The sequence below is a fragment of the Mauremys reevesii genome, linkage group 6 (assembly GCF_016161935.1).
Source record: "Mauremys reevesii isolate NIE-2019 linkage group 6, ASM1616193v1, whole genome shotgun sequence".
Classification (NCBI taxonomy): domain Eukaryota; kingdom Metazoa; phylum Chordata; order Testudines; family Geoemydidae; genus Mauremys; species Mauremys reevesii.
In genome coordinates this window covers 52,704,554-52,717,165 of record NC_052628.1, presented here as the reverse complement: position 1 = coordinate 52,717,165, position 12,612 = coordinate 52,704,554, and positions in this window count along the sequence as shown.

Sequence of the window (12,612 nt, the reverse complement as noted above, 5' to 3'; positions counted from 1 at the left end):
TCATAGTTGCATAGACAATAGAAAATAGAAAACAATAGAAAACCTTTGAAGTTTGTTTGCGAAAACTGGAGTGCCCTCAATTTATTCAGAAAAGTTTTGCTGGTTCATGAAGAAAAATGGTATTAGACGTATCACCTTGGCATCCTATCACCCAACCATGATCATTACAGCAATGGCCCCCTCAAGCATTGAACTCACAAGGGAGAGCTCGCTGTCATGGTTCCAATGTTGTGTAGAGGTCTGTGTGTCTAATCCTGGATTTGTATTATATCTGCTATACACAATAAGATCTTTTAAGTTATGGTTGACACTGACAGAAACAAACAGAACTCATAGGTTAAGAAGCACAGTTGCTTCAACTAAAGATACCAATGGATAATTGAGCAGGTCAATTATTCAGAGATTTTAGGTGGTCTGTATAGCAACGTGATGTAGGAACTGTATTATAGAGGGACAGATTTCTTATTTCTTTAACTCTGTAAGAGCAAGGGAAGCATACATTTAGATACTTATTAGTGGGTGTTTCAGTATGCAATGCAGATAAGCTATATTGTATTTTAGTTACTACAATAACAGCTCCTAACAGGTTGTTATGAACAGTAAATAGACATTGTTATGGATACAGAAGATGTTCCAGCACTCAACGACTAAGTATTTTTGTGGCATAGTTTTACAGTCACCCCTGGGGTGACAGGGCACTGATGTTGCTCTTCTCTTAAACATTGCATGTCTCTGGTGCCCAGGGGCGGCTCTACGTTTTTGGCCGCCCCAAGCAGTCATGCGCGGGAAGCGCCCCGGAGCCGCGGGAGCAGCGGACCTCCCGCGGGCATGACTGCAGAGGGACCACTGGTCCCGCGTGGCTCGGCTGGACCTCCCGCGGCTGCGGACGGTTCGCGGGTCCGGCAGCTCTGCTTGAGCTGCCGCAGTCATGCCTGCGGGAGGTCCAGCCGAGCCGCGGGACGAGCGCCCCCTCCGCAGTCATGCCTGCGGCAGGTCCAGTCGTCCCGGGGCTCCGGTGGACCTCCCGCAGGCATGACTGCGGCAGGTCCGCCGGCCCAGCCTGCCGCCCCCCCCGGCCGCAGGGGACGCCCCCTAGATTTTGCCACCCTAGGCACCAGCTTGTTTTGCTGGTGCCTAGAGCCGCCCCTGCTGGTGCCTATCCATCTAATCACCATAGTATCTGAGCACTTCAACTAGTCCATCTTAACTGGTTTGCATTTAAATCAGATGGGGTCTTAATTTGCAGCACTGCTCACATTCTCCTTCATTCTCTGCTAACTCTTAATGTCCTCCTGTTTTTACAAATTCCATTTGGAGGATATGAGGGTAAGGGAAAATGAAGGAAAATAGTTTGGTTGCCATTTCTCCCAGCTTCAATATTTTCATAATGTGTGATAGCGGGTGAGCACTATATCTTGGGATATGAACTTCAAAATGTATGGCTCTAAACTCACCACAAAGAGAGCCAAACCTGAATGGCCCCTTTGGAGGGATTTCTTATCATAAGATGGGCTTGCAGAGGAGGGATATCTTGCAAGGGGTCAGAGAGAGACTAAAGCAGGCCAAACTGAACACCTGCAGCTGCTGTGTGCCTGCATCTTCCATGAGAGTCAAAGGGAGCTGCAGGTGCTTGGGCCTCTTAGGATCAGACCTTGAGTATCTGGGTGGAGTAAGCTTCAGTGGTCCAGAAACTATTGCATTGGGTAACTGGATTTTGTCTGCATTGTCCGGATAATCAACATTCAGTGGCGCTCGGTACATAATAAACCTAAAGCATAGGGAAATGGATCCTTAAGATAACAGCCAAGTTCATACAAGGAGTCTCGGGGAGCCATGTCAGGTATGAATCCAGCCCTGAATCTTTTCTGTTTTCGTTTTGATGATATCCTTTCAAAAGTACTTATTTTAAAAGCAATATAGAGCAAAAATAAACTTTATAGGGGTTTTATATTTTAATTTATTGAAAATAATATGCTTGACAGCAGACCAAAAGCTGACAGAATCATATGAACATTGTGGTTTATCTTTCTTTAGAGAAAAGAACAACATTTATTATTGTGAGAATAAAAATATTTTCCACAGTGTGAGTTCTCTGTCATCATTTTCCTTTGACTGCTTTGCACTATTATCATGGTGGCCTTCCCTACTAGCATCAGGACTGCCATGCCACTGTCAATCTCTCTACAAAAGATTCCTGCCACTTCTAGCCTTTGATGCAAGAACATGCATTTTTTTGTAAACAAAAATGAGGACCGGCTCTGAATCATAATTGAGATGAAACACTACTTGAAGCAATTAAGTTCTCTCCTGTAAAGAGTGGGTCAACATCCCTACAGCTTTTGGAGTGGTTTCAATATGCTACCTATAATTTGTTTTCCCCTTAGGGCCCCTGGTATAATATCTCAAGTTATTTTCCTGCAACCTCATTGCATGGAGAGTTTGAAACTTACCATTATGTTTTTTTGATAAATGATGCTTTGTAAGCACAAAACTAAGAAACTATCTTACCAGAAGTAGCAACTCATATCTAGAACTTACTGATCAGCTATGGAGTTATTTCCTGAATGAACAGAAGTAACCTGCCTTCATTGGTCTGAATAGTTGTACATTCTTTTGTATGGAGTATGGGAAAATACTCTCATGCAGAGGTCCTATTAAAAACTTTTCCTGTCAACATGTACTCATAAATTGCATGTTTAGCAAAATCATACTGTGATCCCTTACTACAGGAAGAATTTGTCATACAATTTTTACAAGAACCAAAATATTTTGTGAAACAGAAGATCATACATACACAAGTCACAACATGTGAGTTCTGTGAACATCTTCCTAAACATTAAAAACCATCTATTGTAGTCAAGCATGTCCATTTCAGCAGCTGTATTCTTTACTGGCTCAATTAGTGGGAAAGCTAAGTATAGTACTAACTGGATATGGAAAAGTTCAACTTGTTTATCTAGAAGAAAATATACTATGACTTACATTTTCCACACTGAATTAAACTGATAAGCTTCGAAACAGGAAATCCTCTCATGCTAAGAATATGGCAGGAAAATTTTTCTTAAGATTTAACCTTCCTCTTTACAGGAATACCTACTCTAAACCTTGTATGTCTGTTGTGTGCTTAGAACCCAGAATTAATGCATGCAATGTATTTTCAATTATCAAACAAGATATGTTCAAAAAATGCAGATCTCTACACACAGCACTTCAGGACTACTTCAGAACCTTCCTCAAAGGGGCAGAAAGCAGAGTGAGAGTAGACAGAGCAATAACCATTACAATGCGCCTGAGTCTCAAAGTAATGATGCAGATATACCGGTATATTAAAAAGGATCTTGAAACATTGGCAAAAGTTCACACAAGAGCTACAAGAATTATCTGAGGTTTGGAAAACCTGCTTTGACAGACCAGCAAGTGGTCCCTAAGATGTAGTTTGGGTAATCGGCAATTCTAGGGAAAGCGGGGCAATATACTTGACTTCGACCTTTCAGAACATATGAGAACAAGTTAGAATGTTTCTCTTTAGAAAAGTATTATTGATTTCATAGTAGAGAAAATAAAATAAATTAACACCTCCAAAGTACATATCATACTATAATCATCCTGGACCCTACTTTTCCATGATAAAAAAATAATAAATAAAAAATCCACAACAAATCCATGTTTTTCCACAATTAAAATGAAATGCTGAACTTTAGTTTCCCTAGCCACAATATATAGAGATATCAGTTAAACCCAATGTTTTATTGATATATTTACAATTTTTAAGCTGACAGCCTGAGTCCTGCCACCTGAGGCTGACAGCCTAAGATCTGTTGCCCAGGGCTCACAACCCAAGCCCAGCCCATTCTCCTGATTATCTGATCTGGCTGCGGTCCCAATTAGACATCTTCTCTTTCTCCCCGTTTCCCCCCTCCCCCATTTATTCTTTACCTCTATATTCCCCTTTCCTTTCCTACTTCATAGGAGAAAAATAAAAGAAAAAAGGGTAAGAGATTGAAGGTTGAAATATGTGTTCCTTGTTTTCAGACGACAGGGTAGCAGTGAAAGACAGTTATTTTGTCTCCTTTGCTTTCTGGCAGGAGGAGCCATAATGCAATGCAGACAAAATCCTGACCTTCCATGAAGGAGCTGCTCAGAGGGGAAGGGGGAAATGGAATGGTGCCAGCTCTGCAGTTAGCACAAGAGCCATTTTCTAAGTGCTAGGGAGAATTTCTGTCCTGCTGTTTGCACTGGGGCAGGAGGAGAAAGATACTTGGGAAGGGGTCCCTATGTCCTCCTTCCCCCTAAAGCAACTGCACAGGACAGGGCAGGATTTGTCCCTTAGTAAGCAATTCTGTGTAGTATGGGATAGACAGTATCACAAACATCAAATACTTTAGTATTAGTGCATCTGAAGAAGTGGGTTTTTTACCCACGAAAGCTTATGCCCAAATAAATTTGTTAGTCTTTAAGGTGCCACTGGACTCCTCATTGTTTTTGTGGCTACAGATTAACATGGCTACCCCTCTGAGATTAGTAATGTATTGCAGTTCTGAATCTTATTTTCCTTTAATAACTGATCTTTTCAGTCACTTACAAAAATTACCTCCATTCCCAGGCTGCAAGCTGATTCCATTTGGTCAAAGGGGAACAGTTTTTTTCCAATATTATAAACTAAACAAACAGCAAGGAATCAGATTGCTGGACTGGCTGAACTTTTCCATCTAGTTTTGTGAAAAAAAATCTCATTCCAGATAGTAGAATGCCTATCAGACTTTCCCACTATCACAAGGGTGGAAAGGGTTTCCTAAACACACATGAACACTTTTTTATTGAAAGATATAAAACTTGCTATCCTTCATAATAAATTTAAAACTACTTCTGGTGATGTCTCTTTTGTGTTCTCTGTTTGGAGGAGATAATAAATGCTCAACCTTGCCTCTTGGACCGCTTTGTCTTACCCACAAAGTGAAGAAAATGACACTCTAATAGGAAAAAGAGACTTCTTTGAGAGCCCTTATTAATATATAAAAGACTGTTTTCCGTTTGTCAAATTTGTAAATGCTTTGAACTACTCTGGCTTGCTGTAATTCTACTGACAGCAAAAGATTCAGAATCAGATGTGTAGTATCCAATTCCTTTATCTGTGCTATTTAAACCAGAGGGGGGAAAGTCCACATGAGCAGTGCAGAAGTAGTTCTGTCTGCTTTAAAAGGGTTATTGTTGCTAGGGAAACCACTACCTTGGTAATCCTTGTGTGCAGTGTGTCTATCTCACTTTCCATTATCATTGGCTCTTAGAGAGACAACACCACCGCATGGCATCAGGACAGGGAAAAGGATGAAATTGGTACACTCAGCATTCAAAGATAAAGGCTTTTTAAAATGTCATAACAAGAAGCACATATAATAATTTAATTTGGTGTATTTTTATTTCTGACAGCAGGCAAGAGAGGGTTTATAGTTCTCCATAGGCTGCACCTACAGGGACAACAGAACTGTCAGAAATCAGTTCTTTAGTAACAACAATCTGCATTTGTATAGCATACTTCCAATCATGTCTCAGATCATTATATAATTATCTACAATTGGAAATTGGCCTCTATCAGAACTCTTGATCCAAAACCCATAAATCTGGGGAAGTTTGTATGCAGATCTGATCTTTGAAACAAGGTGGTTTTTTTTCTATAATTGGAACCAGAACCCCAGATCTGTACACTGCACATTTTGGGAAATCTGGACCTGAACTTTGTGGCTCAGGCTCATTTACAGCAATGATATCAGTCTGTCTTATCTAAGCATGGATAAGGTGCCAATCACTATACTTCATTTGTCTATGACAATATGCCTAAAATTGGCATCTGAAGCATTCCAAAGTCTAAATTGGAGGTGTTAAACATATAACCTACCGACTGGAAGTGACCTACTAGAAGAGTTTATTTGCCTGCAGGACATATTCAGATTTGCCATAAGCTAAGCTTTCATTTAAAAAAGTATGTTTCAAGATCTCATGGTTGCAAAGAAAACCTTCCAAAAAAGAACAGAGTAAATCGATGCAGTGATTTCTTCCTGAGCCTGAAGACAGCTTCAATCAATTTCAGAGGTGAGAACTCCTCTGACCCTTATTAATTTGCTTGGCATATCAATTCTAAAACCCAATAACAACACTTTAGTGTCAACATTGACTAATCACTTATGGATCATTTTAGTGGACAGCATAGGATAGAGGGTGGGAGAGACACCCCCAGTGAGATTAGAATTGAGAGTTGCTGCAAGGAAAGAAGTGCAAACAGATGGCAACGAAGAGTCACAGGCAAGACTGGGAAGGTGGAGAAGGAAGAGAAAGAAGGGATAGAAGTAGCTGTGGTTCCAAGGTGCGCATATTTTCTCAATGAGTGATGCTGACCTTGCAAAAATAACAAATAATACTAAGTAAATATTTAGTTACTACATAAAGGCAAAATTTACCCCTTGAGCCTTATGCAAACCTCCCAATGACATCCATGAGAGTTCTGCTGTGGTTCAAGTGGAGTATGTGGTCTTAAATATACCCTGTCCCACTTACGATAAGGAATTCACCCCTTTCTGCTGAAAGAATTTGATACCTTAATTTAAAAAAACTAACTCATTCTAAACTTACTTGACCATTCTTACAAATCAGGAAAGATAAAGTTAAGTCTTTAAAACCACATATTTAATATACTTTTCAAAGTTATATATTATTAAATGCAAAACACTGTAATGCAATACAATGGCTGAGATTTTAAATATACAACAGTCAGAACATTCAAAGTTAGGTTCTGGTCCCCTTGCACTTACATAATAGTCTGTGTTAATGTATATGCTTTTAATGATCATGTCTTTATATTGTATATGCAAACTGGCTGAATTAGAATTGTGTTCACTTATTACCTTTACAGGGTTTTCTCTGACCACAGTCAGCTACATTTACATTGAGTAGTACCTTACCATACAAGTAATCCCACTGATTTCAACTGATCAATTTGCAGAGTAGCTGTCACACAGAGGCCCATTGGTGCCAGCTAGAAAAGGGTTCATTGCTCTGTGTCAGCAACTCCTAACGGGCCTGACAAACTCACTACACTTAACACACCACCTTCATGGTATTAATTCATAAATAGTGTCTTGTAAGGTATCAAATGAAAACTGGTGACACACTGGCTATCATAAGCATTGTGAGATACATATACGGATGGTATGCAAGGAGTTAAGTGTACCTATGAAAAATGTTTTAACCTATGTAACAAGGCAGAGTTAACAAACAGTTTTTCTGCCAGACTATGCATATCTATTCATCTATCCCTATCTCTGATATAAATTAAGCTAAATAGGAGCTAGATTTGCATTCCAAATCAACATGAGGATATAATATCAACCAAAAAAGGAACCATGGGGGCTTATCCTGATTCTGGGGACAAAACAATTCATTTTGGGCAATATACAGAGAAGCAAAAAGCCATTTTGGTATCTATTTACTGAGGGCTGGTCTACACTGGGAACTTACATCAGCATAGCTATGTCGCTCAGGGGTGTGAAAAATCCACAGCTGTGCTGCTGTAGCATTTCAAGTGCAGACAAGCCTTTAGGAAACTTCTTGAAGGGCATGGGATATAATGAAAACTTGGGTCCTGGTTTTGACTGAAAACCAGCAGCTCTGTCAAAGACTGAATCTTTGGGAGAAAATCTACGTTATTAATTAGGAACAGTAATGGTTAACAAGTATAGACTTAGGATTGCATTTTATATGTTACCATTTATGTTTCCACCTATTATCTTTACTCACTATCTCTTAAATATTAACCTCTGATGATAAACTTATGATTGATTCATTATAAATATATTTCAGTGCTATATATTATTATAAAGAATCTAATCTTGAGTTGTACTAGTCAAGCTGTGTGTATACTGTTCCTTTGGGAATAGTGAACCTGGTAATTACTGAGAGCGTCCTGTGACAGAGACTGGACGCTACAGGGGGATACTTCAGAGGAGCTTAGGGACTGTGTACACCAAATGTTAACCCTGAAAGGCAAAGTAAGGGCTGTGAAAGTCCTAAGTAGATTGTTTGGGTGGCTAACTATAAGAACCTGTAGTGCAAACACATGGAACCATGAGGATTCTGGACCACTGATGCTGCCATGTCACCACAGGATGCTTAGGCTAGGCTCCCGCCAGAGGACCTGAGAACCTGGGCTCCGCAGGAAGTACTGCCCAGCAGGACTTGAGTGGCAGCTCCTTGCAGCCCACCTAGTGGCTGGCACTGGTACTTAAGCCAATAAGCCATGATAGGGAGTTGTTTGAGCAACAATACAGGCTACCTGCCTGTCTTGCTTCAGACCTTGTGTGCATGAGGTCCCAGCCTCTGGCTTCTGACCCTGTCTGTCTCCTGATGCCTGACTCTTGGTTTGCCCTCTGGCCTATCTCAGACTTTGACCCTCTGGTACCTGACTCAGCCTGACTCCCAGCTCCTGCTCTGACCACCCACGACCCAGTCAAGACAGTTTTCTCAGACCATCTTTCATGTGTCCCCCCACCCCCAAAATCCATCTAAACCCTTCACAAATGATGGAGGGGTCAGGCTACCTTTCAACCAGGCCCTGCAGGATCAAGTAACCTGCCTGCAAGCAGAGAACCTCGCATTATAGACTCATGCTATACAGTGTGTGCTGGAAGCACAGAACCTACTCAAGCAAGTAGCCCAGTTGCATACTAAGGTGGTCCAGCTCACTGCAGAAGCACAGACCCTATGCAATCAATTTGAATGCTTATAGGGAGAAGTTGCAATACTATGTGCCTGAATGGACCATGTATCACTGGAGCCACCCCCTGCAGTGCCACTACCTAAGTAATTTGATGGCAATCATTGAAAATTCTACAGTTTCCCAAACTAATGCAGGCTGCTTTTCCTGCTCCGCCACCACACATACCCCACAGACCAGACTAAGGTGGGGCTAGTAGTCAGCCTGTTCTCCAGCAAAGCTCTTGACTGGGCCTCCCTCCTGTTGGAGCAGAATGTCCTAGTACTTTCTAACTAGGATGCCTTCATGACCATCTTCAATGACCCGCATCACATCTGGTCTGCAGAGGCTCCCCTCCAGATGTTTCACCAGGGACAAGAGTTGGCCACCCTACATTGCCCACTTCAAACAGCTTGTAGTTGATGTTAAGTGGAATGAGGCAGCCCAACTTCACCTCATCATTAAGGCCTCCCAGGGGAATTGGTAAAAGATGAGTTAGCCTGCATCGAAAACCTTAGGCACCTTCATTGACCTCGCCCTGTGCACTGACTCTCAGCTTTGTGAGCAGAAGGAGGAAAGAGCAGATGGCCTGACATCTCCACACTCGGCTTCCATGCCAAGACCTGTGGGACCAAGTTCCAAACCTGTGCAGGTCAAGCAAGGCCTCCAACGGCTGACCTTGTATGAGAGAGAGCATCAACGACAGCTGAACCTCTGGTTTCTTTTACTGTGGGGGACCAGGACATGCCCTGGCCACCTGCCCAGCTTGAAAGAACTTGGGGAAACAGATAAGCCCAGGTCCAAAAGAGGGGTACAGCCTGGGCACCACTAGAGCTCCATCCTTCAGAACCACCACCACCCCCACCCTCAAGTAGAACTCGACCTGGGAACCAGGATATCTCCCTGCATTTCCAGTTGCTTCTGCAGTTGCAGGTCTTGAGGCAGGTGCAGCAGACCCTCCCTCTCAACTAGCAAAGATAGACTCTGGGGCTGCTGCCAATTTCATGGATGTTAAGGCAACCAAAACCCTGCAGATCCCCCTCTGACCAAAATCTGCACCAGACCTGGCGGATCACCCCTATCATCCAGACCAGTGATTTAGGAGACCGTCCTCTTAGAGGAAGGGCACCCAAAAACAATCTGCTTTGATGTGCTCTGTACCCTGTTCCTCCTGATAACTCTTGACATTTCTTGGTTTGAACAGTGCAATCCATGTATCTCCTGGTGGCAGAGGAACATTAGCTTCTCCTCTGAATACTGTCAGAAAGCATGCCCCAATGAAGCAACCAACCCCTAAGTGACCCAAGCCCAGGGCGGGAAGAGACCCTCAGAAGCAGAGATGGCAGGAGTTAGCCATGTGGGAGCAGCTCCGGGATGAATATCATGACTGCCTGGATGTGTTCAAGAAGGAGAATGCAGACTCACTACCCCACAAAGTCTACAACTTCCCGATAGGCCTACAGCCCAGGCAAAGTTGCCACACAGACAGCTATATTCTATGTCTGAACCAGAATTGAAAGTGCTACATGGGTATATCCAGGAATACCTTACCAAGGGCTTCATTCAGCAGTCTACCTTGCCAGACACGGCACCAGTTGTTGTTGTGAAGAAAGACGGGTCATTATGCCTCTGCGAACCAAGTGACTATACATAAATGGTACCCCTCGCCACTCGTTCTGGAACTGCTGGACCACCTGGAGCTTCACAAAAGTGCATGCCCCCCTGAAGATCTAATTTAATGTGCATAAGACCTGGTGATGAATGGAAGACTGCTTTTTGTACCCGATATTGGCACTTTAAATACTTGGTGATGCCATTTGGCTTGACGAACATCCTTGCAACTTGTCAACATTTTGCAAATGATGTGTTCTGGGATATTATGGATCATTACATGATTATCTTACTTGACAATCTACTGGTATTTTCTGAGAACCTGGAGCAGCACTACCATCATGTCTGGTCCATCCTGGAGAGACTACAGAAGCATGGGTTGTACACCAAACTGGAAAAGTGCCACTTCGACTGGGCCACCATTGAATTTTGGGGGTACATCATCTCCCTGGAGGGAATCCAGATGGATCTGCAGAAGGTGGAAACCATCTGTAACTGGACAACACCCCAGACACTCCAGGAACTTCAGCGTTTTGAAAATTTTTATAGGAGATTCATTGATGACTTCTCTCAATTAATAACCCCCATGACTTCCCTCCTGTTCAAAGCCATGCACTTTGCTTTGCCACCTGAAAACCAGCTAGCTTTTGACCAGCTAAAGGCTGCCTTCACCACAGCCCTTGTTCTTGTTCTTTTCTCGGTTCGAGTCTACGATTACCTACCACCTGAGAAGGCGAAATGAGAAAATCAATGCTCTATCTCGGAAGGGGAAATACTACTGGGGAAGTGAAAAACTGACTTCCAAGCCCCCTGCCTCAAGTCTGGTACCTTTGCCATTGCCACAATCAAGCAAGACCTGCTCTCATCCAGTCTGTCTCAAAGGAAGCTCCATTTGTTCAAGGGACATGGCCCCTGCCATTGCAGGGCTAAGATGTACTTTTACATGTGGGATGGAATAATGTACTTTGATGAGCACATATATGTGCCCCAGGGCTCCCCCAACTGGAGGTGCTATGGCTGTGCCATGATGTCCATGGCAGGTCACTTTGGCTGCTGGGAGACCTCCACATGGTTGCCCATTTTTTCTGGTGGCCCTGAATGTGGGCTGAGGTCCAAGCATATGGGGACTCCTGCCAGTGCTGTGCACATATCAAGATGCCCTGACTTGACACCTTAGCAAGTGGTCCTCCATCAGCCTAGACTTTATCATGGAGCTCCCATCGTCTGATGGCCACACAATAGTCTTGATGGTGTGGACTGCCTGACCAAAATGCCCCACTTCATCCCCTGCAACCAGCTGCCCTCTCTGAGACTACCATCCACCTCCTACTGCACAACATGGCTTGGCTCCATGGACTTCCAGACTACATAGTTTCTGACCAAGGCCCACAGTTCACCTCTTGGTTTTGGGATGAAGTGTTCAAGCTACTGGACATCCAGATACCCACCTCCACTGCATACCACTCCCAAACAGATGGAAAGACAGAATGGGTGAACCAACTACTGGAACAGTACTTGAGGTGTTTCATAAATTATCATCAGGACAACTGGTCCACATTTCTGCCATGTGCAGAGTTCTCCTACAATAATGCTGAGCATGCCTCTATGAGTCGGAGCCTCTTCTTCGCTAATTAAGGATTCCACGCCCTTTCCACCTGGTGTTACCAGCAGCCTGTCGGAATGCACCCACCAACTGGGTTCAACAGATGTATCTGATTCAGAAAGAACTCAACAACCACCTAGAAGGGGCAAAGAAGGCCTACAAGAGGCTTGCAGACCATCGGTGACAAGAAGCTCCAGTATTTACAGTAGGCTGGAAGGCATGGCTCACTATCAAACAACTCCAGAACAAGCGACCCTCCCACATATTGGACCAGCAATTCTTGGGATCCTTTCTGATTGCCAGCAAATTAACCCAGACACATTCAAACCCCAGATTCCCCCATCTCTCAAAACACACCCAGTTTTCCAGGTTTCCCTTCTGAAGCCCTACATCGAGAACCCATTCCCTGACTACTGCCTCCACCAGTTGAAATCCAGGACCAAAAGGAATATGAAGTTCATGCCATCCTCAATTCCCAGCTGCCTGTACAAGCTAGCGGACTGGGAAGGTTATGGTGCTGAAAAGTGCACTTGGGAGCCTGCCTCCCTTGTCCATGGCCCTGACCTGCTTGAAGAATTCCACAAGGGTCACCCAGACAAGCCTAGATCAGCACCACCCCAAAGTGGGGCTTGAAAGGGAGATGATGTAAGAATCT